This window comes from Mustela putorius, unplaced genomic scaffold, assembly GCF_011764305.1.
Source record: "Mustela putorius furo isolate JIRA1106 unplaced genomic scaffold, ASM1176430v1.1 tig00003898_pilon_pilon_pilon, whole genome shotgun sequence".
NCBI lineage: Eukaryota > Metazoa > Chordata > Mammalia > Carnivora > Mustelidae > Mustela > Mustela putorius.
In genome coordinates, this window is record NW_025422047.1 from 22,918,108 (window position 1) to 22,943,806 (window position 25,699).

Sequence of the window (25,699 nt, forward strand, 5' to 3'; positions counted from 1 at the left end):
ACGTCGAGCGCTGAGAACCTTGAGAGCACGTAGTAAGTGTGGTGCAAAAGCGTGCTGAGTATGCCAGGTACGTGCTCTCACTGAATCCTTACCAGATCCCTGTAGGGACACACTTGCTTCTTCCTCCCCTATCCCCAACTGTTCTCTAGTCCCCAAATGGATGCAGTGCATTTAGAATCCAGATTGCTCCAATGTATGGATGACTTTACTTTGTTGTTGCTGCTCCTCCTGCCTGATGAAATCTCTCCAACGGCCTCCACTTCCACTCCTAAGTGTCACCTGGCTAATTCTTCCTGGTCACCTTCAAGAACCCACAACGTTATCACCTCCTCGAAGATCTCCCTGATCCCCATCAGCCTTGACTAGGCACCTCTCTATCTACGAAGTCTAACAAGTTTCTCAGACTTATTTGATTCTCTTCATTCTAAAACACAAGCTCCTGAAAGGCAGGTCTTGGAGATTGCTTCTCTGTATTCCTAGGGCCAAACCCAACTACCTTTCACTGAGCGTTCCACTAAATGTTTGTAGACTAATTGAGACTCCTAGCAATAAAAATCTTCTTGAGTCTCTTTGCAGTTGAGACTTCTTTTGGAAGCAATTCAAACAATTAAATAGCAATAAATAAATATTTTCTGGCCAAGTCTGGAGTGTCGACTGTGTTCGCATTCGAATATCCAAAATAGAAGTTTGTTCCCATCTCCTGTGAGAAAAGCAGGGTGCTTGAGATAATATTTGATATTTCTAAAGAACTTTCTAGTTTTCTAAGTGCCGTCACCTGCATTATCTTTGAGGCCCATGACAACTGTGAAGTAAATAACACAGGTATTATTATCCTCATTTTACAAATGAGAAAACTGAAGCTCAAAAAGAACTGGCAGACATAAAATCACTCACACAGAAGTAAGGTAATTTGAAACCCGTTTTAGGACTCTAAAAATATAAACATTCTAGCACTGACTATATGCGGTTGTTATTTCCACTGTATCATACTGCTCTCACATTACTTACAATCAAGTTGGGAAAAAAATATAGAAAGAAGTAAAATGTATTAATTTACAGAGAAGTGCCAGGAACTTTATGTGTCGGTTCTTCAAAGCATTCACTCCTCCAAACAGTGCTGGCAGGTAGGAATTTTTTTTTTTTTTTTAAAGATTTTTATTTATTTACTTGACAGACCAAGATCACAAGTAGGCAGAGAGGCAGGCAGAGATAGAGGAGGAAGCAGGCTCCCCGCAGAGCAGAGAGCCCGATGTGGGGCTCGATCCCAGGACCCTGGGATCATGACCTGAGCCGAAGGCAGAGGCTTTAACCCACTGAGCCACCCAGGCGCCCCGGCAGGTAGGAATTTTTAATCCATTTTGTAAATACAGAAAATCAAGTTCAGAAAGGGTAAGTTGCCAAAGATGGCAAAGTTATTAATGGTAGAGTCGGATTTCAGACTGAGGTTTGTCTAACTCCAAAGTTCAAATATACTTAATACAAAAAGGAGGGGCCCAGCAGGCCAAGGACGCATGACAGTCTTGAGTCTAATCTGGAATGGTATTGATATCCAACGAGTCTGGTCTGGTCTGTGTGGAAAGCACTAAACACAAGAAGTTTTTGAAAGAGCAGGAAAGTAGTTTGGTCCCAAGAGAAAATGACTGGATTGGAGCTGGATTTCAGTCCCAGCTGGTGGTTGAGGAACAATGCCTCATCGACTCTAAAAACGGGCTTGGTAAGTAAGGGCTCTCTGGATGCCCACACAGTGATTCAAGAGTTTCAAGCAGAGACACCATCCCAGCAGGGAGGGAGCTGGGATGGGAAGCAGAAACTGAGACCGAAAAAACGAATCCCACAGCAAAGGCACCTCAGGCAGGGGAGTGGAGGAAGATTCTGCTCATCTTCCTGAGATGGGCTCCTCTTTCTCACACATCCTGTAAGTTTTCTTCTCTTTACTCTCAGTCCCCATGACTTCACTCATCATCTCTAGAACAATAACCCCAAATGTCTACAGTTCAGATCTGTCTCCTGAGTTCCGTAACAGTGCACTGCCCGATGGACATTTCCATGTGGTTGCCGGCAGCCGCCCCTCACCAAATGTATACAGAGTTGAATTTACCATATACTGCCTTCTGGAAAATCTGTTTTCCGTGTAGTCTCGCTATCAGTCAACCAGAACACCATTTATCCATCTGCCCAGGCAAGAAACTTGAGTGGTATCCTTTACTTCTCCATCTCATTAACTATCCCCCACCCCCACCCTTACCCAGTCAATCCCCAAATCGTATGATCCTATCTTCTTAACAGCTCCTGAAGCTGCCTCAACAAATCTGCAACTCTCAGAGCTCAGGTTTTTCCTATGCCTAGGCTAAATGATTGCCTCCAGCCTTACTCATCTCCACACTGTGCTCCCCAGTGGCCTCAGGGTTATTTCTAATTTTCCCAATGGGTCATATCTTCCCTGTGCTCAGAAACCTTCCGTTTATCCCTTGTTGCCCAAAGAATGAACTCTGACCTCTTTGGTGTGAAATACAAGAATCTTCCTGACTTGGCCTCTTCTAACCTTTCTAACCTCACAGCTTACTTCCCCACCACAAAGCTATCCATACCCTTTATGTTCCCATGAGACATTTTAAAGTCCCTTAAAGTCATCAGTGACCCCCTCTCCCTCATGTAGATCTGACAGGTGTCTTCTATATTTCTCTTGTATCCTTTGTCATATTTACTCTAACATAGCACCTGCCATTTTTATTAAGATTGTTTAAATTTTTAACTGTTTAGTGAACTGTATACCTAAAAACTGTATACAGTGACAGATGGTAACTGGACTTACCATAGTGATCATTTTGTAATGTATATAAATACCAACTCACTATGCTATATGCCCGACACTAATACTGTTTGTCAATTACACTTGAATTAATTAAAAAAAAAAAGGGGGGAATGGTGTGTTTTTCACTGTTGTTCAGTTGGTGCATAAAGGTGATCAACTAACATCAGCTGAGTGCATGAGAGGAATTCCAGGGGGACCACACTAGCTTGAAGACCACAGGTCAAGTCTAAACTCACTGAGGGTACAGGGATGAGGAGTCTAATGATAAGGCGTGGCTCCCACTGGCTCAGGACCTTAGAGACTGAATTTGTAGCTAGAAGATGTCCTGTACCAGTAGCTGGCCAAAGCTGCACAGGCACTTAAGCTGATTTTAGACCACAAGCTGGTTCCTCTGAACTAGCTTCAGACTTTTATTCCTTTGTACTTATCCCTAAAAAGACTAACACAAAGACTTGCTCCTTCTTTGGGCCCTGGTCCATGCTAAATCTTATGAGCTTGCTTGGACTGCCTTCCCTTGGCGCTCTCATCCTTTATAAGCCCCATTTGTAATGAATGATTTCATAGGCTGAAATAAAGGCAGAGATGGTGGTATGGGATCAAATTAAGTCAGTTTGCAGATCCAAGATTTATTTTAGTTCAACAACTTTCGTATTTCTCTTTGGAAGGACTCTCAAATAATGAATTAGTAAGCTCACTTAAACAGAACAGATTCATATTTCTAGTTTATTAGTGGGCCATGTATCCAAAAACTTGCTTCAGCATGTATAAAGCATCACAGAGAAAATCCATCCATTGGCACTGGGCAGATTCTGTGTTTCCTTTTTTGCCACATAATCCCTTGGCTGTTCCTTTGATCAGCAGTGCAAATCCTAATTAAGGTTTCATCTGATAATTTGATTTCATGATAAAGATCTATTCTCAGTCAGGAGCTCTGCCTCCTTAAATTCCCGAGGTTAATGAAAATCACTAATCCAATGGATAAACAGGCAATGGAGAAGTCAAATCATAACTTTCATGTTTTCGGAAAAGCTGTGATTTAAGGGTTTTTGGAGGCTCTTACAACGAAGAAAGATTGAGATGCAAATTTCGCTGAGAGGAAAGAGAAAACTTCCTGAGTGTGAAAGAACATTATGTAAATGGCATGGCTGTATTAAAAGTACAGTACTTTCTAGTGCCACAAATAATCACACAGGTGTTGAGGTAGTTCCCCTGCTAATGACAGGGGAGGACAAGAAGATGAAGGAGAACTTTGTAGAGTAAGAACAGTGCAATGGATTCTGAGAAGGAAAACCAGATTCTTGCTGCACGTCCACTTGTCCTGTGGCCCCAGAATTTCTGGGCAAACCTCTCAAGTCCGAGTCTGATCAATGCCAAGTTCATCAAGAAAAGGTCACATTCTTTCATTAAGAAACCAACAACGATCAAACTTGGGAAGTAAATTGATGGATTTTTCTTTTCAGAATCCTATTAGTTCTGGGAAAATTCCAAAAGACTTTTACAACATTCCCCAAATGGCCAGAACTAATAGCAGAGTTCAACATATTAACATTCAGCAGAATGAATCCATATTTATTTCATGAAATTTAATTATATACCAGAAGGAAAAAAAAAAAAAAAAAGAACCAAGAGGGACATAGAGGAGATAATACCAATGCTCTGAGAAAATAAGAAAAGGAGAACAGTTTCATAGATCGCTGAGAGACAGCAAGAGAAAACAAAAGCTAAATTTAAATATGCCTATGACCACTGGTTTTGAATACTGCTATGAAATATGAGACATCACCTGCTAAATTTAAGGAAGGTCTTATTTATTTTCATTTTATTAGAACTGGAAAACAGGTTTTGTTAGGTCTATGGTCAAAGGAACGAGACTGATACGAAGCAAAAGTCAAGCAAAGCTTTATTTCACGCCAAGCATTGAGAATCAAACTGACCGTTCTGGGTTGCCTCTTACAGAGAGGCGCAACCCCTCCCAGCGTCACAGAGTAACTTTTATAGAGCAAAGGCCATGTGGTTGAGCCTGGCCACACAGGTGGCCAATGAGATTGTAACACACATAGAAAGCTGCACAGTCATGCTAGATCACATACAGGTGGCCATCTGAATTACAATTCACCCCAAAGTAGCTATTTGAACTAGCCTATCACCTTGGTCAGAATTGGCGTCCAAAAGGTGCCCAAAAGGTGGGGCCCACACTCCTTGGTAGCTAGGGAGATAGTACATGCCCCCACTCATTGGATTTCTCCAACTGGCCAGACTCATCCCTGCATTTGGGCTGTTATCTCCATCTGACCTGACTGGCCCTTATATTTGGGCTCTGTTATCAGGGACTGGTCGACCATATTTCCCTGGTTTCCTGGACTTGCTTTGAAGTAAGTGTGTGTTGGGGGGGGTGGCAGGGTCAGTTTAAGTTTTACTGCATAAACAACAAAATGGCTGTTCAACGGAAGTGGAGCTACTCCGGCTAAGTAGGCCCTTACAGTTCGCCCTATCTAGTTCTAACGCACTATCTGTGGGTTAAAGAAACCCACAGATAGTATATCTGTGGGTTAAAGAAACCCACAGATAGTATATCTGTGGGTTAAAGAAACCCACAGATAGTATATCTGTGGAAAAAAAACCACAGATAAATTACGTAGGCACTAATATACCCTCAAAGTCCAGGTAAAGAGTAAACTAAGTTTATGTTTGCATGTTTTACCCTGAAAGGTCACCGGTTCTAATTTCTCTAATCCTCTCTGAGAAGACTTCACATAGATAGCTCGAAATCATTTACAGGAAATTTTTGTTGAGGAGCTGAGAAATAAGATATAAAATATCATTTCTATTTCGAATCATAGAAAGATCAATAATGATGGCAAAGTCACTGCCTACTGCGAGCCCTCAGGTGAGCTTTGTGAAAGAAGTTCTTGGCTTGAGGCTATTTTGAAGTGAATGCAAATCATCAGTCATTGAAAAATCTGATACTAATTGAGTCTCTTAACAAAATGTATGCTAAGAATCTCACTGCTTTCTTATTTAAAAAACAGTTGCCAGAGGGGAGGGGGTGGGAGGGACAGGGCAAAATGCTTGAAGGGGAATGGGAGGTACAGGCCTTTGGTGGTGGAATGAAGAAGTCACAGGAAGAAAGGTACCCAGCAGGGAATATAATGGAGGGTACTGTAGTGGTATTGTAGTGGTGTTGCATGGGGACAGATGGGAGCTACACTTCTAGTGAGCCTAGTATCACATACAAATTGTCCAATCCCCACGCGGTATATCTGAAGCTAAGGTGACATTTTGTGTCAACAGCACTCCAATAAAATAATAAATAAATAAATAAATAAATAAATAAATAAATGGGTGGCTCTTTTCTAGCAGAGTGAAGGAGAAAGATAGTAGGAAGATACGACCTGACCCAACAATGAAAAGGCATTCATTCCCCTTTGTTATCATTCTACACGCAGAAAAAATAGCCTTGACTATGACTTTAAACCTGGTAACAAGGTGTGTGTGCTGTGTGTTTGCAAGGGAGGAAAGGGGATATACATTTAGCCCTTTTTGAGTCAAGGACTTAGGGTTCTATCTTTTGTGAGGGGGAAAAAAAGAGAAAGGAAAAACGCCACAACAATTTTCATTCCTGAAACGCATCCAGAAGTTTAAGCCAGTCTTTTCAAAAGAGGCGGTTTTGTCTCGATCAGATGCAGTCCAGGACTCAGGTAAACTTAAATGGCTTAAATCATGTACAGTGGACTCTAAAGAGAGTGCATCTAAATGCAAAGTGGTTACAGGAATACAACAATCAGCTTGTATAATAGATTCTCCATTTCAAGCCAGAAGTAAACAATTCCTCTGTAAATGCTCTGTAAGAACCGGTCCCTCCACTCCCCCCACCACCCCCCACCAGTTTAAAACAACTTACATTTTAGATGCAAGAATATTTTCAGATTAAAGAACTTGTACAAAGCCCAAATTACGGATAAAATTTCCTGCGTTTGGGTATCAAAATAAAGCGAGAGAATAAACATTTGTTGAGATTTTTCTATGGACGAGGCACACCACTAGGCTGGGATAAGAGGGTGCAGCTCAGTGTCCATGGCCATCCGTTCCCCTAAGGATACAAATCTCTATTCTTAGGCAAACATTGTTTCCAGTTACTGTAATAATCCTACCAATAAAAGGAAAAAAAAAAATCTATACAGCGGACAGGCAATGGGCCACTGTGGTTCAGGGCACAGACCTGAGCTAAACCGCCTGTGTTTGAATCCCAGCTCTACCATTTCATAGCAGATCTTGGTCAAGTTACTTAACCTTTGCACATCTCAGTTTTCTCCTCCATAAATCGGATCTAATAATAGTAATATTTAGGATACAAGAGTGATATAATGCATAAATGAATGAATCCACCGGAAGCGTCTGGCAATTGTGAGTGCTTGATGAGAAGCAGATGATACAGGAGTCCTAATGCCCAAAACAAATACCATACACATACACAAAGATAACCTGCATGCATGTCGTACACAAAAGCATGTATAAAGACATGTCTATTTTCTAGGCAGTTACATCTAGTTAGAAAAGACATGCTGTAAAGAGATAGGCACTAAAGCAGGGAAATCTAAATTAAAAAATGGATAGCACCCACAGTTAAACACAGTGGACTGGACTCTTACAACTACTTCTGCACCTTCCTCAAACCCATTAAAATTATGAACCGACAAGGACAAAGAATGGAACAAGGAAGAAAGGAACCAGGACAAAGAAAGAGACAAGGTATCCATATAAGTGCTATAGGGGTCCCGGCAGGCTGCCCCAAGATGGACCACTTTAGTATGAAGATTATTTTGAAAAAATAACTGCAAAGCAATCAAAACCCAGCACATTCAGGAAAAGCTCTTTACCTCCTCCCCTACCCACATACAACTGCCCCAGAAGAGTTTAGAGGACCTGTTCCAAGAAGAGAACAATGTCTATAGATAGTTACATCACCATTTGAACTAGGTATGGTAGATGGGGAGGAACCTAGCAAGACCCATGGGATCAAAGTCCTTTATGTCCCACTGTTTCTCTAAGTAGCTCAGCAAAGACTCATTTACCAAACATTTACTTTTTCATATTCCTGTGAATTACATGTCTTCCCTTTGAAGTTCCAGACCCCTACCCCCTAAAAAGTGTGCATAAAAAGCATTAGGAGCTCCTCTTCCCTCCTCGCCAATTCTTGCAAACAAGTGGCTAGCTTTTTCCCCCTTCTACTTCCCCTTAGGACACACACAAATGCTGAAAAGGCAAAATGGAGGCAGAGAGGCTGTGGACTTCACAGCATGAAATAAGTTACCAAGCAGGTGAAATGAAAACTAGGAACATGGCTCTATCAGTCTTTCTATTGAATCATGAACTTCCTAGCTCCCCACACTTCATCTTACGCTTAGCATCTGCCATCCTGCTGCTTTGCTTCTACCCAGAGGCAGGAAGCTGTAGGATTCCTGACTGGTAAGATGGAATGGAAGGTAATGCTGTTCAGAGAAGTACTTCAAGGAAACTGGCAAGTCCAGCTGGTGGGAAGGGATGCAGACAGAGAGCCTCCATTAACTTTTCAATACTTTACGTTTAAATACAAGTAGGGGGCCAGGTTTCACCAGTTGGTTGAAGAAAATCTCTACAATATCTGAGACAGCCAGAATATAAAGACTTAGATATCATAGGGCCAATGTAAAAGGGAGAGCAAACATTAAAGAAAGTATAAATATTCTCAGGATAAGGAGAAAAGGTATTTGTAATCACAGTGGGAGCTGGGTACCTCAAAGAGAAAACAAAAAATCATGTGAAACAAGGCAATTTTGAAGTTGGAATCTGAGGATTGGTAGTAAATATTTTCAGCTGGTCCTTCCTCTTGGGACTTAAAAAAAAAAAAAAAAAGTCACTGTCTTTCACACAGGAAAAGGTACACCGTTTCCTTCTCCTTAACCCTCATGCACAGAGCCAGAAAGGTGAGGATGCAGAAATCTAAGTCCTGCCATCTACCCTAAAGTTTCTGGAGAGTCAAAACTGCTCTTACACATACCTCCAGACAAAGGGCTCGGATACCAAGGCAGTCATAGAAGTACATCTTAAGTGATGAGAATATTAACAGAACTCCTTCCTTTGCAAAAGACAGAAACCCAACTCTGTAAGCAAAGAGAGGAATGTTTTAGGGATTAAGCAAGGAGAGATGGCATGGTGCTAACCTGGCAGCTCCCATCAGCTCATGTGCATCGCCCTTCCTGGAAGTGGGTAGTAGACAATGTTAGGTGTTTGTTTCAATGACAAAACAGAAAGGTATAATAAGACCATGGTTATGTTAACTTGAGAGCTTTAAAATAGTATGTGATTCAAGAGTCATTGAAAAATTACTAAAACTGCTATACCTGTCATTATTTATATTTGATGGCAAAAACATGGTTTTTATACATTAATTTTTTTTCCATATAAACCTTTAAAAGAAATATTACACCAGACAAGAAGACTTCATTAAGATTCTTGCAGTGGGGAGAGGAGATTGGATTTACCTCCACTAAAACAGAAGGCAGGTAGATCACGTATGGGCTTGGGTGAGTTACTAAGTACTGGAAGATATGAATGAGAGAGGTTAGTCAGTGTGTTTGCTAACCAGCACTTAGGAAGTTAGGCTCCTACCTTCCTACAGAGGTCCAGCGACTACAGCATTCTTTCCTGATGATGACATTTCAAAGAGATGGCTTCCAGGTCCTTGAGAAAAACATATTTGGATTGTGTAACTGCCAAGAGGCTGGGACAAGATTTACATCTCAAAGGATCAGAGAAAGAATTCACAACTGCAAGCTTTTTAAAACAAATGGTCTAAAAAAAGAAAGGTCAGGGTCCCACATTTGGGAAGAACCCATCTGAAGTTTAGTTAAACCGATAGCATAGTAAAGCTGTCTTGGTCAGTCTTAAATATGAAAATTTAGTAATGCTATTATAAATAAAGTGGAAAGAGCATGACATTTGGAGTAAAAAGACCAAGGGTTCAAAGTCTGGATCTTTACTGCATCGGTGGTGTGGTCTCTCATTCAGTTGTAGGGAAAACAAATATGGTCAATTAAATGAGATAATATACATAACAGTGTTTAGCACAGATTCAGACAGAGTGAGAATTCAGTTCATGTTGGGCCTTCCTATTAGTGAGACTGGAATTCAGGTCCAGCAAAGATTTCTGGTGTCTCCTGACATGATACACTGAAAAGAACACAAGTTCATCTCTGAGATATTTTTGCCCAAGATGTATAACCTGAATCTAATCCCAAGAAAACACCAAACCCAAATTGAGGTGCATTTTCCAAAATAACTGACCTGTCCTCTTAAAAATTATGCATGTCGTTAAAGAAAGAATGAGAAACAGCTTCAGATTAAGGAACCTAAGGAGACATGATAGCAACAAAAGGCAGCATATGTTCTGGGATTTTCTTTTGCTCTAAAGGACATTATTGTGCAACTGGCAAAATCTGAAACAGGTCTGTAGATTAGATAATTGTATTTTACCAGTGTTAATTTTCTGATTTAGATAAATCTTATGGTAATTATGTAAGAGAATGAGTTTTTAGGAAATATACACTGATTATTTAGGGATAAAAGGACATAATATCTGCAACATACTCTCAAAAGGCTAAGAAAGAAATAATGTGTATAAGCAGAAAGAGAAAGGAAGAAAACTCTATAGGGCAAATGTGGTAAAATGTTAACATTTAGAGACTATAGATGGAGAACATACAAAAATTCTTTAAACTCTTTGTGATAATAGAATAGTGCCCCCTCTTCCCAGAAGATATCCCTGTCTAGCCCTAACCTATAAATATGTTAACTAACATGGCAAAAGGGACTTTGCAAATGTGAATAAATTAAGGATCTTGAGATGGGAAGATTATGCTGAATTATTCAGGTAGGCCCAATATAGTCACAAACATCCTTACAAATGACAGAGGAAGGCAGGAGAGTCTGAGAGATTTGAGGTTGCTCCACTGCTGGTTCTGAAGATGTAAGCAGGGAACCATGAGCCAATGCAGGGAACTTCTTGAAGCTGGGAAAGGTAAGGAAAAAGTCTCTTTCAGAGCCTCCAGGAGGAACACACAGCCCTGCTGATGCCTTGATTTTAGTCCAGTCAGACTAAATTCGTGGTTCTTTTTCACAACAACATTAGGAAACCATGATGCTATTTTTTTTAAAGACTTATTTATTTACAAAGAGGGCATGAGTGGGAGGCGGAAGGGGAGAAGGAGAGAAAATCTCAAGCAAACTCCACATTGAGCACCCAGGGACACTGGGCTCAATCTCATGACCCTGAGATCATGACCTGAGTGGAAACCAAGAGTCAGATACCTAAATGACTATGCCCCCCAGGTGCCCCTACCATCCTAGTCTTAGGACTTTCCTGTAAGTCTGGAATTATTTCAAAAATAAAGTTTTTTAAAAAAAAGTTTCTGGTAGCTATTTCTTCCAAAGAGAGAGTCATCTCTTAGGAGTTGTAGTTTAAATGATCAGAGGTGGGATTTCAGATAAAATCATGAAACAGCCATTAAAATAAAAAAATAATTACACCAGAATCTCAGTAGGCTACTTGTAAAGTTTTTTCCGGCAAGATAAACACAACACCAGGCACAGTGGGTGCAAGGCAAGATTTATTTAAAACGCTCTCCGGCGAAGTTTCAGGGCTCAGGAGAAGGGGAGCCAGGAAAGTTGCCCCGGGAGGAGGTGGGCACCCTCGGGCGAGGTTCCGCCACTCTGGAAAGCAGAGTGGCGGAAGTCGCGCCCAAGGCAGGGAGGAGGGGGCTTTTAAGGGGTCTTGGGGAAAGCTCAGAGGTCTTTTGGCAAGTTTCCCTTATTTGGATATCCCACCTGCTCATCGGGATCCCATTGGTCCACAGGAGCCCGGGGCGGGGGTCTCAGATTCCTGCTTGGGCCTTTGTTCTCCTGTCCGAGCTCAGGTCTTGTGGCGGGAACTTTCGCCATCTTTGGTAGCCCTTCCTGCCAGCCCAACACTACTCAGTGAAAGTCTGCATTGCCATGTGCCACAGAGCATATTCTATAACTAACTTATTTTAATAAAAGCTAGCATGCCAAGGACTGTGGACCACAGGTTATCATTCTAATTAGCATAGAAGAGGTATTTATAACAGTCCCATTACAGATCACATTTCCTATTTCTCTCCAAACGGAAGTTAGTTGGCATGAAGTTCCATTTTGTTCTTACCAAATTTCTCCTCTCTCCTCGCAACTCTTTTCTTTTTTTCTTGACAATTATTTAAAGTTGTCCTCTTCAGAACCAATTAAAACAAAGGGTAATCTCTTACCCTTCATTTTCAACAACACAAGGGAGAGCTGATAGTCAAAGCAGCACAAATACTAAAAAGATAAATAGACCCCAGGGTAAAATAATTGTGGGAATGTGTGAACAATGTGTAATGACTGATGTTGAGAGTAAATTCTTGGTATGAATCGGGCAGGGTTTTCTTTAAAATGTGAGCCTTAACCTGTGGCTTAAAACAGATGAAAAGTGTGCCCTAGCATCTAATAAGATAAACTGGTGATATTTATATTGGTCTTAAAAACAAAAACAAAAACATCTCAAAGAATTGAGTTTAGAAGACAAAGTTTGCTGATTCTAGGATTTTACAGACATACATCCAAAGATGAAATCAGATACGGAGTGAGGTTAGTGACAAATGAGACTTCAAAGTGAGAAGTCAGGACTTAGCAGTCAAGGGGAGTTTAAATCCTAGAGATTATTTCAGTTTCTGAAACTACGCTGAAATATTGACCGCATCAGACAATTTCCATCTGTAGTAAAAGTGTAAATAGTTTGTCATTCTGTTGTTACTTCCCAGAGTCACAACTTACTATTAATTACAGAGGACTGACATCAAAGTAGTTACCAAATCGGATTGTGCTGAGCACCAGGCACGAAAAATGGGCTCCTTCTTCCTTCATGGGCACTTGAACTCTATGGTGTTGAAACCTGGATAGGCTCTCAACAGTGCCAGAGGCATCTGAAAATAACCTTGGCCCTGAAGAGAAAATGTGAGCCGGAACATTTCAGCTTTCTATGGGATGTTTGAGTCTTTGTTGGTTTAGGCTAGACCCTTGATATTATTTAACATGGTTTATTGTACATAATTAGATTCTAATTTCTGGAGAGAGAGACATTTATTTTCAGCACTGAATTGGTAATTCGAGCGAGGGTAGTTTTAAATCCAGCGTGAGTGTTATTCATGCTGTATACTAACATACTTTGGAGGTAATTGTTTCTACTGCTTTTTAGGACACAGCTTGATGAATAAAATAAATTTGGAAAAGGAGAGACACAAAATGCAGAAATATAGACCATTAAAAAGCTTATAAACCCACAACAAATACTTTAATTACATTGGATGAATGTAAATCACGAATGCCGAGCAGCTGGATGCTATGAAAATGTAAATGTAGACTAATCAGTGGAAGTAGAATAAAGCTGGAAGCAGTATAAATCAAAATATCCATTGGGGAAAGCAGAGGGGTTGCCATCAGGCATTTTTATATAGGCACATACTGGACATCCCAGCACACATAGACATACGCACGGAAGATAATGGCAAGATCTTGGATTGGGCATCAACCTTAAAACGGCTCTGTGGATTCTTATTTCCATAATGAGCTTACTCAGAATGTGTGCCTGATTTAATTTTTATGAAGCCACTAAGCCATCCTCGCTATTTTAATGATTTGGCTGGACCTGAAATTTAAAAATGGAGATTTCTGGTGGTACTCTGAACTGTCTAGAGTGAACAAAGGGAAAAAAAAAGTGGGAGAGTTTCAAAACAGTCTTTAGCTCATTAGCACACCTACAGTAATGCTAGTCATAAGGGTAATCTAAATAAACAGGGAGGTTACCATAATTCTTGTTAGCTTCTCCTGTGTAATTTTAACCTTCAAAACTGCTTCCAGTTCTTTAAAACCCAAATGAGATCTACTCCCCCTTCTCCAAAACCTTGCCTCTCCTTGGCTTTTTAAATTGAAACCTTCACCTCTCCGTCGGCACAAAAATGCTTTTCCTCTGTCTTCTGGGTGCAACCAAAGCAGACCTTTCCTCCTACTAGTCCTCAGCACTGGCCAAAATATAGGAGTGAGAATAAAAACCGGTTAGATTTCTGCCTTACAAAATTCAGTGCAGCAAAAATCTTTCCCTGCACATTTCTATAGTAACTTATGCTGCCTACCCCGTCCCGAACCTGGCTATACGTATATGAGAGTCACCTGGGGAACTTTTAAAACTGCAGAAGCTTGGACCCTTCCACGGGAGATTTTGTTATTAATTGGTCTGTTGTAAAGCTTAGGAATCAGACATATATTTTTCTAAAACTCCCTCTGTGATTCTAATGTGCCCCAGAGTTGAGAAAACTGCTTTAGGTCTTATGTCTTATGGCAACGTTGATTAAAGTATCTGCTTGCAGAGTATTCCCGAGAAGAACTTCGCCTTTATTCTGATATCCTGTTTCCAGGAAAGAAATTTCTCTCTGCCCCAAGCCCGAGCCCCTTCACCCTTGAACTTTGCTTGTGATTCTGGCAAATAAGCTTGAACTTCTAACTCCTAAAATAACTGTTTGTGTTTTGGCCAAGCTCATCTGTAGATGACCCAGCCACAGATGGCTTGAAAACCAGCTCTGTCAAGTCATGCCTACAAAATCCATTTCAGAACCTACTGACACCAACCACCATAATGGTCTCAGAGGCTTTGCTTCCCCTGAGTCACTTGGCTCAGAATAAGAATATAAGAAATGAGGATACTTTTCGTCTCCCTTTCAGAGTCCTGACTATTAGGGTATCAAAGGTTTTATTCATAAGCTGGTGAATGCCTAATAACTCCCTAAATGCTATGCTAGTATTAAATATTGTACTGAGATGCTTAGACCCAAGGTTATCACGGGGTCTTGCCTTTAATATTAAAACTCTAAGTGTCCACTTAACATTGCAATGTGTAATAATATACACTACAGACCTCTAGAAGGCAAACACTGGGCCCTGTCTGGGCATGCAAATTAAGGGGGACAGAGGTGGTTGTACGTACTTGGGTATAGGAAGTAAAAGAAGGAAAGTGCTCCCACTGGCCTTTAGAGCAGAAACCGTTAGCACTGGCAGGAAAATGATTTTCGAGACTATCTTGGACTTCAGTCAGTCAGACCAGTCACTCTTCCTATGGGAAGCCTGTAAGGGTCGATATGTTAGCAGTCTTTCTCCTCTATGGGCTAAGATGAAAAGTAGAAGAGAGAAGAATTTTCTGGCTCACTATTGTGGAAAGCCAGGGCATCCATTTTGAAATGTAATAAAACGGCTGGCACACTTGAACATGTAATAAGTATTTCTATCAAAGAACATAGAGGAACTGATAAAGCAGAGAAAAGAATCTATGAGCCCAAGAGAGGAAAAGTCATTGTAAATCAATCTGGAAAGAGACCTTAACATTACCTGTTCAGTGACTTTTCAATTTGATCCACTGAGCTCAAGGGGTTCTAAGAAATTTACTCCACGGCACTGTGGTAGGGACCACAGGGAAGGAATGGATGGGGTTCTAGGCTCCTAACAACACTGCTTCAACAGAGATGTTCAAACTTAAATTATAACATCTATTTGAAACATTGAAGTATTTTTTAAAAGAAATTCAGAAGACCTTCATTGAAGAATGACCAGCTTAACTACCAAGAAATTAGAGGACGAATCGTACACAAGGAGCTGTAGAAGACCTTGAGGGACTTTGTGGAACATGCCAAACATTATTCAATATTAAAACATTGCAAATATTAGTCCGCTTCAGGCAAGAGAGAACCACTTGTCCACTTAAATCAGGGAACAATAAAGTGGTGAGAGAGAAGGATCCTGATTGGCCAGATCTCCATAACTTTCTGACTGAGGAATCGATGGGGGGCATTTACCCAAATTAAATCATAAAAGGGCTTGATTTAAGCTCTGTTAACACAGAGAAACTTGAGAGAACAAAGCTCCCTCCATCTGGAAACATTTTCTTTCTTTGATTTACAAGAACTATTCCATGTTGGCTTTTATCCCTCTTTACTACATTAGGATGAGCCATGGCACTGGTTTAAGATGGAGATTTTCTAAAGGAGGCTTGTGGAGCATCTTTTACAGCAGGAATCAGCAATGTTTTCCTCCTACAGGTCAAGATAGAAAGTATTTTAGCTTTGCAGGCTAGATGGTCTCTGTAACAAGTATCCAATTCTCCAGAGGTAGAGTGAAATCAGCCATGCACAATATGCAAGAGAAGGGGCATGAAGAATTTGGCCCATAGCCTATAGTTTGCTGACCTCTGATATACACAAGAGGACTGTCTTATTTATTCAAGTTTTCCATTGGATGTTCTAAAAATTACACAGCTGGCACCAATACTTCATAAAGGGACATGCCTAATAAATCCCTAGATTTCTCATTAGCAAAGCGAGACATGCCAGGTACATGCTAACTTATAGCATACCACAGATAAGAATTCTCCATTAGTAAGTATAAACTAGGAGATGTGATTAGAATATGTACAGAAATATTTGACCATGTTACTTCTTCTCCATTCTCCGCTCCTCCCTCCTCTGCCATCTCCTACTTTCTGTAATTTTCTCCCTCCCCATGTTGGTCCCAGGGTAAGGATTGGCTACTAACCTTCTCACCCTGTTGTCATGTGAGCTTTTTGAGGGTAGAGGTCTTTATCTCCTTTGTTACTGATGTGGTATTAGCTTAAGCCTGTGGCCAGGATGAGCAAACTCATACCTGGAATGTGTACCAATTCAAGATGTACCATAGAAGAGGTATAATATAACCAACTTCTAAGAAGTGGCTGGTCTCCTCAAAGATTGGTGCCCTATTGGAAGAGCAGTGTCAGATTCTGTGGTTGGCATTTTGGACATTTGGCAGTTACAATAGCAACACCATCTTTGGTGAGTGGGAGTCCATGCTTCTGACCCATAGAACATTCATCACACATCCAGTTTGTCAGCGCTGGAGTAGCAGGCAGCAGATGCTGGTGCACATCAATTGGTCAAGGCAAACTTCTGACAATTTGACTGTTTCATGCCTCTTCCATGGTGGTATTAAATCCTACATGGTGGAAGAGTCTTGATGAACTCTATCTTATCCAGTTTTATGTTGTGCCCTTTTTTGACCTAGCACTCTCAGAATTCAATTCCATTGTATGCTTCCTTACCTATTGTTGATACTTTTTGCTTAGGTCCTGCAATTTATTCCGATTATAATCCTTCTCTTGCTTTAGCCAGGCTAGTGGCTTCTCTGTTGGAGTATTGTGACTTAAACCTGGTTATTGGTTTGAGGAGTGATGAGGAATTGGTTTGAGGAGTGATGGAAATAGATCTTGGACTGGAGTGTATGTGTGGGCATGTTTTCATTAGAAACAGAGGTCTCTGCATCATTTTCAAGGCAGAGAAAGAGAATTCTAGTCTTTAAGGGGGAGTGAGCCACTTTGCAAAGTCAGAGGATTAAGGAGGATCTGAAGATTCAAGATTCACGAGTGCATTGATTAGATGTTCAGTCTCATGGCTCCACTAGTTACCAACCACTGTTTTTATATTGGTATAGCAGACTTGCCATGGCTAGGAATTCAATTTTCCCTGGAGCATCACTGTCTCTATAATTGATTCTAACCTGTCCAAAGATTATTTGCCCTTAAGTTATAAAGGTAAGAGTCCCTTTATTGGCTGCCAAGGAGATCCTCTGATTTTAACATTTGTCTTAGTGATTAATCACTTCCAGGCTTTCTCTCCAATGAGTAAATGGCACCAGAAATAGCCACACAATTCCATTATCCTTATTATGATTGTTTATTCTCAATCTTTCAAGTACCTGAGCCATTACACTTTCTAGTGCATTCCCTTCCATTAACTACACGCTTTGAATTTACCACTGGGCAAAGTTTTAGTAATTGATTCGGTACAGCATGTCAGAAATGATTAAGACTTTTTGCTAGACTTGCCAGTTGATTGGTAGGTGATCAGTTTCAAAGTTCTGTTTCCTTGGTCTATACTCTTGGAATCAACTGTCTTTACATCTTCAGTGTGGTTTCCCAGAAAACAAATTGTGAGATGGAGAGTTACATACAGCAAGTTTATTTGAGTGTGCTTTTGGCAACACCTGTGAGGAAAGTCAGGACTGGGAGAAGCTGAACTACAATGGAATTATACAAATCCTCAGCTTGTCCCATGGGGGATCTCAGGCACTGGGATGGCTGTTCATAGTCGTCTCAGCCTGCGGAAAGAGGACCAGGCCTTTGCACCCCTGCACCAACCAGTACTCACTGGATATGAATTGCCTCTGGAAAGAGAATATAACCTCAGACAAGGCAGCTCCCTTTGACTGAGGGAAATTCTGGGTTGGAGGGAATTCCACTATGAGCCACCAGCAGGCAACATCCTAATAGTTAGAGGGAATGGTTTCCTTGATTCTGAGCGATCAGAGCTGTGAACCACATCATCCAACTAAGGTAGTAACAGTGGAAATAAAAACGGATGATGTATTTTAGATTTATTTAGGAAGTAGAAGCGACAGGGCTTAGACATGAGGTTTGAAGAAGCAGGGGAAAAAAAAGAATATGGAATGGCACTAGATTTTTAATGTGGGTGACTGGTAGAATTGAGAAATCATTTATGATAAAACAAATAAATCAGGATCAGTTGGTTTTTGAAGGGAAAGATAGCAGTTAAATTTTGGACCTTCTTAGTTGTCTATGGAGAATTTAATGGGGATTACCAGATGTTTAGAAAGTTATGAAATAGGGTAATTAGGGAAATGACAGTAAAATTGTTCTAGCCAAGATCATTGACACCATCCTATAGACAGATCTAACAAATGTTTTTAAGTTCTTGGCTGGCCAAACTGGTTTATCACACTTGCCACATCTGGATGAATTCAGAGCTCCCTATAAAAGAGAAGCAGATGCTGCATATTGAAGTGTGAGGCCAACAGATTCATATCATAGACACATTTTAATTATGTATACAAACTTTTTCTTTCTCTTTCTTTTTCTTTCCCTACATGGATAATTTCCTTACATGGATAATTCACTGCATTAAGTGTGGCAAAGCATGTGGTTTTCCATGCTGGGATAAGGAGGAGTCCTGGTAAACTAGAGTGTGGTAATGGTGCCTGATCAAAGAGAGGAGAATGTTGTCACAGGAAGGCAGCACAATGTGCAGTGTCAGAGTCCCAAGAGCCTGACATGGGGGCAGGGCTGGAGGGGTGATGACTTATCATGGTAAGTTAGAACCCAAACAGGATGACGAGAGCACACAAGCATGGGGATGAAGACAAAACTGGTTGAAGAGTATCCTTTCCTCCATGGAAAATGGTTTTATTGGTTGTCAAATATACAAAGTGTCTGTATATGAGTGCATTATTCATATTTCACTTTCATATCATATTTGATACTACTGATAACTGTCATACTTGAAACGTTTTCTTTCCTTGGCTTTTAGGACAACTTTCCCCCTTGAGTCTTTTTTACTTCCCTCATATACTTTGCAGATTTCCACTTTGTCCACCCTTAAATAATGATTTCACTCTCAACCTCCTATTTTTCTCTGAGTGATCTTATCAACTCCCACCTTTATACAAATGATCTTCAAGTTTCACATACACCAGTGAACAGTACCCTGGCACCAGTTTGCAATGATGTGGCAATTAAATTAATAATAAAAAAAAAGTTACAGACTGTTGCCTTCTGACTTCCAGACATAAATAGCTCAACTATTTTAAGCCTCTTGTTGGAAGGATGCTTCCCAAATTCTCTGGTTCATCCTTGTCAACTCCAAACTGTTACTTCTCGATTTTCCCTGTTCTTCTGTCAGATGGCAGTCATTCCTGCCTAACTTCCAAAGCCAGAAGCCACGAGAATCATAACTATGGCCTCTCCCTTATTCTCATACCAAGTTACTCACCAAATCCTATTGATTGTACTTTGATACCATTTCTTGGTCTCTAATCTCATTTCCTTCTAATCGTTCTTTATATGGTTTCCAGTGAAACAAAATATTATCACGCCATTCCCCTGCTTAAAATTCTTCAACAGGTTCCCATTACCTAAACAAAACATGAGAACTTTCTGGCACCTCCTGCACAATGCTTTATCATCTCATCCCTGACAATCTTACACTCAACTCCAATAATACTCTGTGTACTTGGATTTGAATGCAATGACTTGAAACAGGTTTCTACTGAGGTCTGAGTTCTGTTGGGAGTTTTTAAAGATAATTAATTGTCTTCATTTGTCTGCAAGAAAACTTGCCCTTGAAATAAACGTGAAAAGTACACAGACCATTTATATCCTACAGTCAATGAGTTTCTGAAATAATCAAAACTGTATTCTAGGAACAGGAGATGAAACATAGCACAATGAATACAAACTTACCAATCTCTTGGAATTTAATTTTGTGAACTTGATTCTATAGATAAGAAATCAAAAACCTTTCAAATCATTTTTATAAAAGAAAATAGATAGCTACATACTTCTGTAGTAAAAACTAGACAGCGGGGAGGAGTGGGAAGATACAATTGAGGCATCTTCCCAGTCCTCTTTATGACGTAGGTGAATTTTGAAACTCCAAATACCTTCTTTTGAATACTATTTCCTCCTCTAGGATGTGTTCTGACTCAAATTCATGAAAAGCCTTCAAATAAAAAAGTGAGCCAGTAGCATGTCCTATAGACAAGACAGGATGATTGCATTTGGAAGTTTATAATCATTTTACACTATGAAAATTACACCAAAATTTTTGACCATTAGACAACATTAGCAATACTTTAGAAAAAGATGTAAGACAAAAATTCATTTTTAAATCTTTATTTTTATGAGCTTGGACCTAATACTTCTTAGTAGACTGTTGTTTAACAACTTCTGGTAATCCAAATACAGTAAGGCCACAGGGAATTTGAATTTGAGGATCCAAGTGCACTCCTCAGTTTCTGGCCACATTTTTATAATCATTGAATCCATTTTTATGAAATTGTGTTTATTTTCTTAAGTGGCAGAATATTAAAAATACTTTGAAATGTACCTGCTGCTCAGGACTATAGGTTCATTTTCAGTATGTCTTTACAGAACACAGGACAAGGTCTTTGGCATAGATGTTCAATAAATAATAAATACTTGTGGTTCAAGTTTAATTTTATTTCATGTTCTATAGGAGAGATTTGGTATTTGGAGTTTTAGCTGTGTGTGAAGCTCATTCTTCTATCAATCCTATCATTCTTGTCTTGGTGGATTCACAGAAAATATAACTGCATATTTGGTTATTTTTATAATTTCCCTTTCAACTTAACATTAAAATTCACTGACTGTATTGCCAAAAAAGTTATGACTCTCAAAAAAAAAAAAGTATTCCTACTTTATTGATAACTTGACAAGATGCATGAAATCAAAGAAACAGAATGAGGCAATGCGGTCTGAAGAAGCCCACTCAAAGAAAATTTCTATTCAAACAAGCACCCAGATTACCTAAGCAGGGACACCGAAATGGTGCATACACTTACATAACAAGCCACAGATAATGATAATTGAGGCCCAGTGGTTCAGTAGCATATGTCTGACCATTCCGTGCCCAGAGATACATCCAAGGTGCTGATTAGGCTTCATGAAAGACAGCCATTCTCCTTGTATCATTTTTTTTAACCTTAATTATGCTCCTTCAACTTGCATTTTCACTGTATTTGACTAGACAATGACAATCTAAGCACATTTCCACAAAATGTGCAATTTCCATGGGAATTGAAAGTGCACTTGTAAATTTAAAGTTCAGCTTCTTGCTGATCATTTGCTACTTTATTTCCCACATGGACTTAAAGTGCCCCATTTGCTTACAGAGCTGGGAATGAGCATATAGAGACCAAAATTCTCCTTTTAGTATATACAAAAGTGTCCAGTTATGGGGGAAAATACTATTATAATTTTTATACTTTTTGCTTTTTTATTTCAATGACATTTAGGAAAGTGAGTTTTTCTTAAGTTTTCTGATCTGTACTTTGAAGGACTTCAAATTAAGACAGTACTGAAATTTTAAAAGAACATAGTAAGATCATTTAGTTTAGAAATTGTATTTCAGAGAACTTCTATGCACTGAATCTCTAGAAGCACTATCTAAGAAAAACTGAAATCTAAACCTTCCAGGTTTTCTTGTAAATTATTTCCCTAGAGACACACCATTCTCTTCTTCTAGGGCATCACCACCTTCCTCTCCTCCCATTCTTTCCATATTAGAATGTATCTAGTTTAAGAAATATGTATTAACACAAGAAATACGACTCTACCCTAATAAATCAATCCAATGTAGTAACTAATGGCCTATAACATGAAACCTGAAGTGCAGTTATCTTGGGAAATACACTGAAACTTTCCACATAAGACAGGTTACTGCATCAAAATGTCCAAAAGTCCTTGATTGCATCTATGAGGCAACTCCTTAACATAGGTCTAAAAACATTCAATTATCCCATAAGTACTTACTTAGCATTTAGTCTATACCAGATTCCATTCATGGAAGTAGATAAGACAGACAGGGAGCTCTCACATTTAACCAAGGGTGGTGACTTAGAGGAGAGTGGTGAAAAGCAGCTTGCAGGTAAAGATATGTTATATAAAGCAAAATAAACAGGAGGTTGTATTAGAAGATGCTTTAGTTTTCTATTACTACCCAATAAACTAACCCACACTTACTGGGTTAAAACAACAATAATAATTTATTTTATTGACAAATTGCACTTTAGTCCCAGGACTTAGTTGGAACACCTCATAGCTATTCTAAATGATGTCAGTTAACGAGCTTTAACTCTCATGGATGGCGATTTGGTAATAACTGTTGACTGCTTTTCTCCATGTGGGTCTCTTCATAGCATTGCTTTGGCTTCCTTACAGAATGGCATCTGGAAATCTATGAGCATATGTCTCAAGAGGCAGGATGAGGAAGTTTCCAGTCACTATGGCCTGAACCTGAAACCTAGAAAAGTGTCATTTGTGCTGTGTTCCTTAGGTTATATAGTCACTAGTCTGCTCAGGCCCAAGGGCATGGTTTTAGACCCACTTCTTCAAGGGGAAATGGAAAGTAATTTAATCTTTAATCTTCTCAGAGGTAACTGGAGGGAATAGGCAGAAAGGAACTCTTTGAGGAGTTGGCATTTAGGTTGAGACCTGACGGATTAAAAGGAGCCTCAGGATAAGGCTCATTTAACATTCATTCATCCATGATTATTGTACACCTCTCATTCAAGAGACACTTTTAAAGACAAGAGATACATAAGCATGAATAAGGTATTGTTTTTGCCTTTGAATGTTTGTATTCAAATAACAGAGGGAATATATAAGAGAAAAACAAAAAGGCAATGTGGTAAGTGCTCCAAAGCATGAGTACATAGGTGCTGTGGGATTACCTAGAAAGAAATTAAAGGTGCTTGGAGAGTTCAGAGAGGTCTTCCTAGGGCAGGCAAAGTCTGAGCCAAATTTTGGAAGGCAAATCTACCAGATGAATAGGGAAGAGAGACAGTGAAGGAAGTGGGAATTAAAAGAAGGGAACAAATATTGGCAGAAGATGACGAGCTGTAAGGGGAAAGGACAACTGTAAGAAGATTAAGATGGCTTAGCTAGAGGCTCAGCTGTGAAGAGGAGCTGAAGCTAGGGCAGAAAATGGAAGGTGTGGCCAGATTACCAGGGACTTTAACTATGCCATGCACCTGCTAAAGAGAAGAATTTATCTTGCAGATTAACGAAAAGCCACATGAGGTTCTAAGTTCTAGTTATGTCACTACCATCAGTATAACTAATAGAATTATATCTAACTATGTTAAATGTCTGATCCTCCTCTTAAAAATACTGAGTGTTCTGTTGAGACCACGGCTCCTGGAACCAAAATGAAGGAGTTAAAATGCTGGTACCATGACTTTCTCAGTGTGACCTTGGGTAAATTACTTAATCTCTCCGTGTCTTAATTTCCTTCTCTGTGAGATGGGAATAATAGTTCCTCTTCTCAGTGATTTGTTGCGAGAATTTGAGGAAATCATTTTATGGGAAGCATTTAGATAGAATAGCACTTGGCATGAGGTAAATATTCAGTACTTTGATTTTTATTAGACAGTCCTCCTTTTGCTTTGTGAGACTCTGTGCTGTACCCACCTCCCCAGCCCTCCTCTAAGTTAAGGCAAGAACAGCTACAGTACCCGCACGGCTAACATGGTCACCCCATGCTAATGAAATTAAAATTTGTCCATTATAAATAGAAATTAGAACATTTATCTATCTCCACCACATTTAACATAAACAAAGATATTGTTTTGCCCTTTAGAGAACCTTCTGGGATGAATTCTATTCTTCCGAACACAAAGTCAGTTTAAGTACAGCTCATATAATAGACAAAGAGGTAGTCAAAAAGAAGTCTTGGTTTTCTTTCTCTGACCCTGCCTTCTGCATATGTCACCCCCAACCCAGGTCGCATCCTACCCTTCCCCCTTCATTCCTCCTCTGCCCTGTCCCCAAGACTCCTTCATTTCCTCTCCCTTTCTTATACCTAGTTAAAGAAAATCTATTAATATCTTCAATTAAAAAAAAATACCCAATGGACCTGTAGTTAGTTTCTTGCAATTGACAGCAACTATTTTAATTTGAAGCTAAACTGCTCTCTCTCAGTTGCCAAGTGGCACTTTGAATAAAAAGAAGTCTCTTAGGAAACAAAGTTACCCACTTTAGGTGGGGGCGGGGGAAGGCATTAAATATCTATTTCCACTTCAAACGCTGATCACTAGGCTGAACCATGGCTAGCTCCCTGGTCATTGTTAGTGACCAGAAGGGGCTATAAAAGACACCACTGTCTTTCCTTTCCAGCACTCTCTGGGCACACTTTTGTGCTCAAGTGGGTGGCACACATGGCAGAGGCAATCGTGTGTAGCAGGCAGCTGGATGAGAGCCTGACCTCTGAGGGCCATGGCTTTTTGCTGTTGCCCTTTGTGTTGGCATGCTAGTACGCATGTGTGCAGTCTCTCCTCTCCCAGAGCTGGATGGCTCTGACCCTTGCGGTAACTGCTTAGGATGGGTTGGCTGATAGACGCTGCTTTGTGGGGTGTACAATGCCTAAAGGCCAGCGGGAGCCAGACAATGTTGGGAGGGGGAAAAAAAGCATCAAGAGCCAATGCCATTCGTATGGAGATTCAAAACACCAATTTCTACCTCACCTTTTGAAATTAGTGGCTCTATATGGTGTTATTATTGTTATTTAACATTTATTGAATACCCACTATGAAGCAGTTTCTGAATGGAATATTAAAAAGCTACAATCTCTACCCAGTGGGCTGGCAATTTAAATAAGATAAACAACACAATAAGCGCTAGGAGGAGGGGACTGGCTCACACCTATAGAAGGTAGCAGTAAAGGTTCCTTCTTTACTCCAAGAGTCCTTGGGTTTTTCAAACTATATTTTTCTGACCTGCCATCAGTCACCTCTGTGGTGTGTGTGTGCACACCAACATCATGCCTTGTCCATCAGCCATAATGAACAAGTGCTTCAGAGGAAAGTAGAACTATTCAGAGCTGCTGGGTCTTGAATTGCTGACATCGGCTTTCTGAGGAACACATTCTGTATTGATAAATGTCAGGGACGTGAAGAACAAATTTAATTCCAGGCAAGTCCAAATTTGACTGCCCCAGATAATGGCACAACATCCAACTTCACTAAATAGTGTATGGATGGAGTCTAATCATAAGAATGAGGGTGTTTAATAGTCTTGAAAAGATTCAAAGACCGTCTACTCATTGCTCATCGTTAGCCACTTTGGACATTTTTACTGCTGTTTGTCTCCCTTCATATTTGATTTGTTTGCTTGAATTTGAGATCTATGTT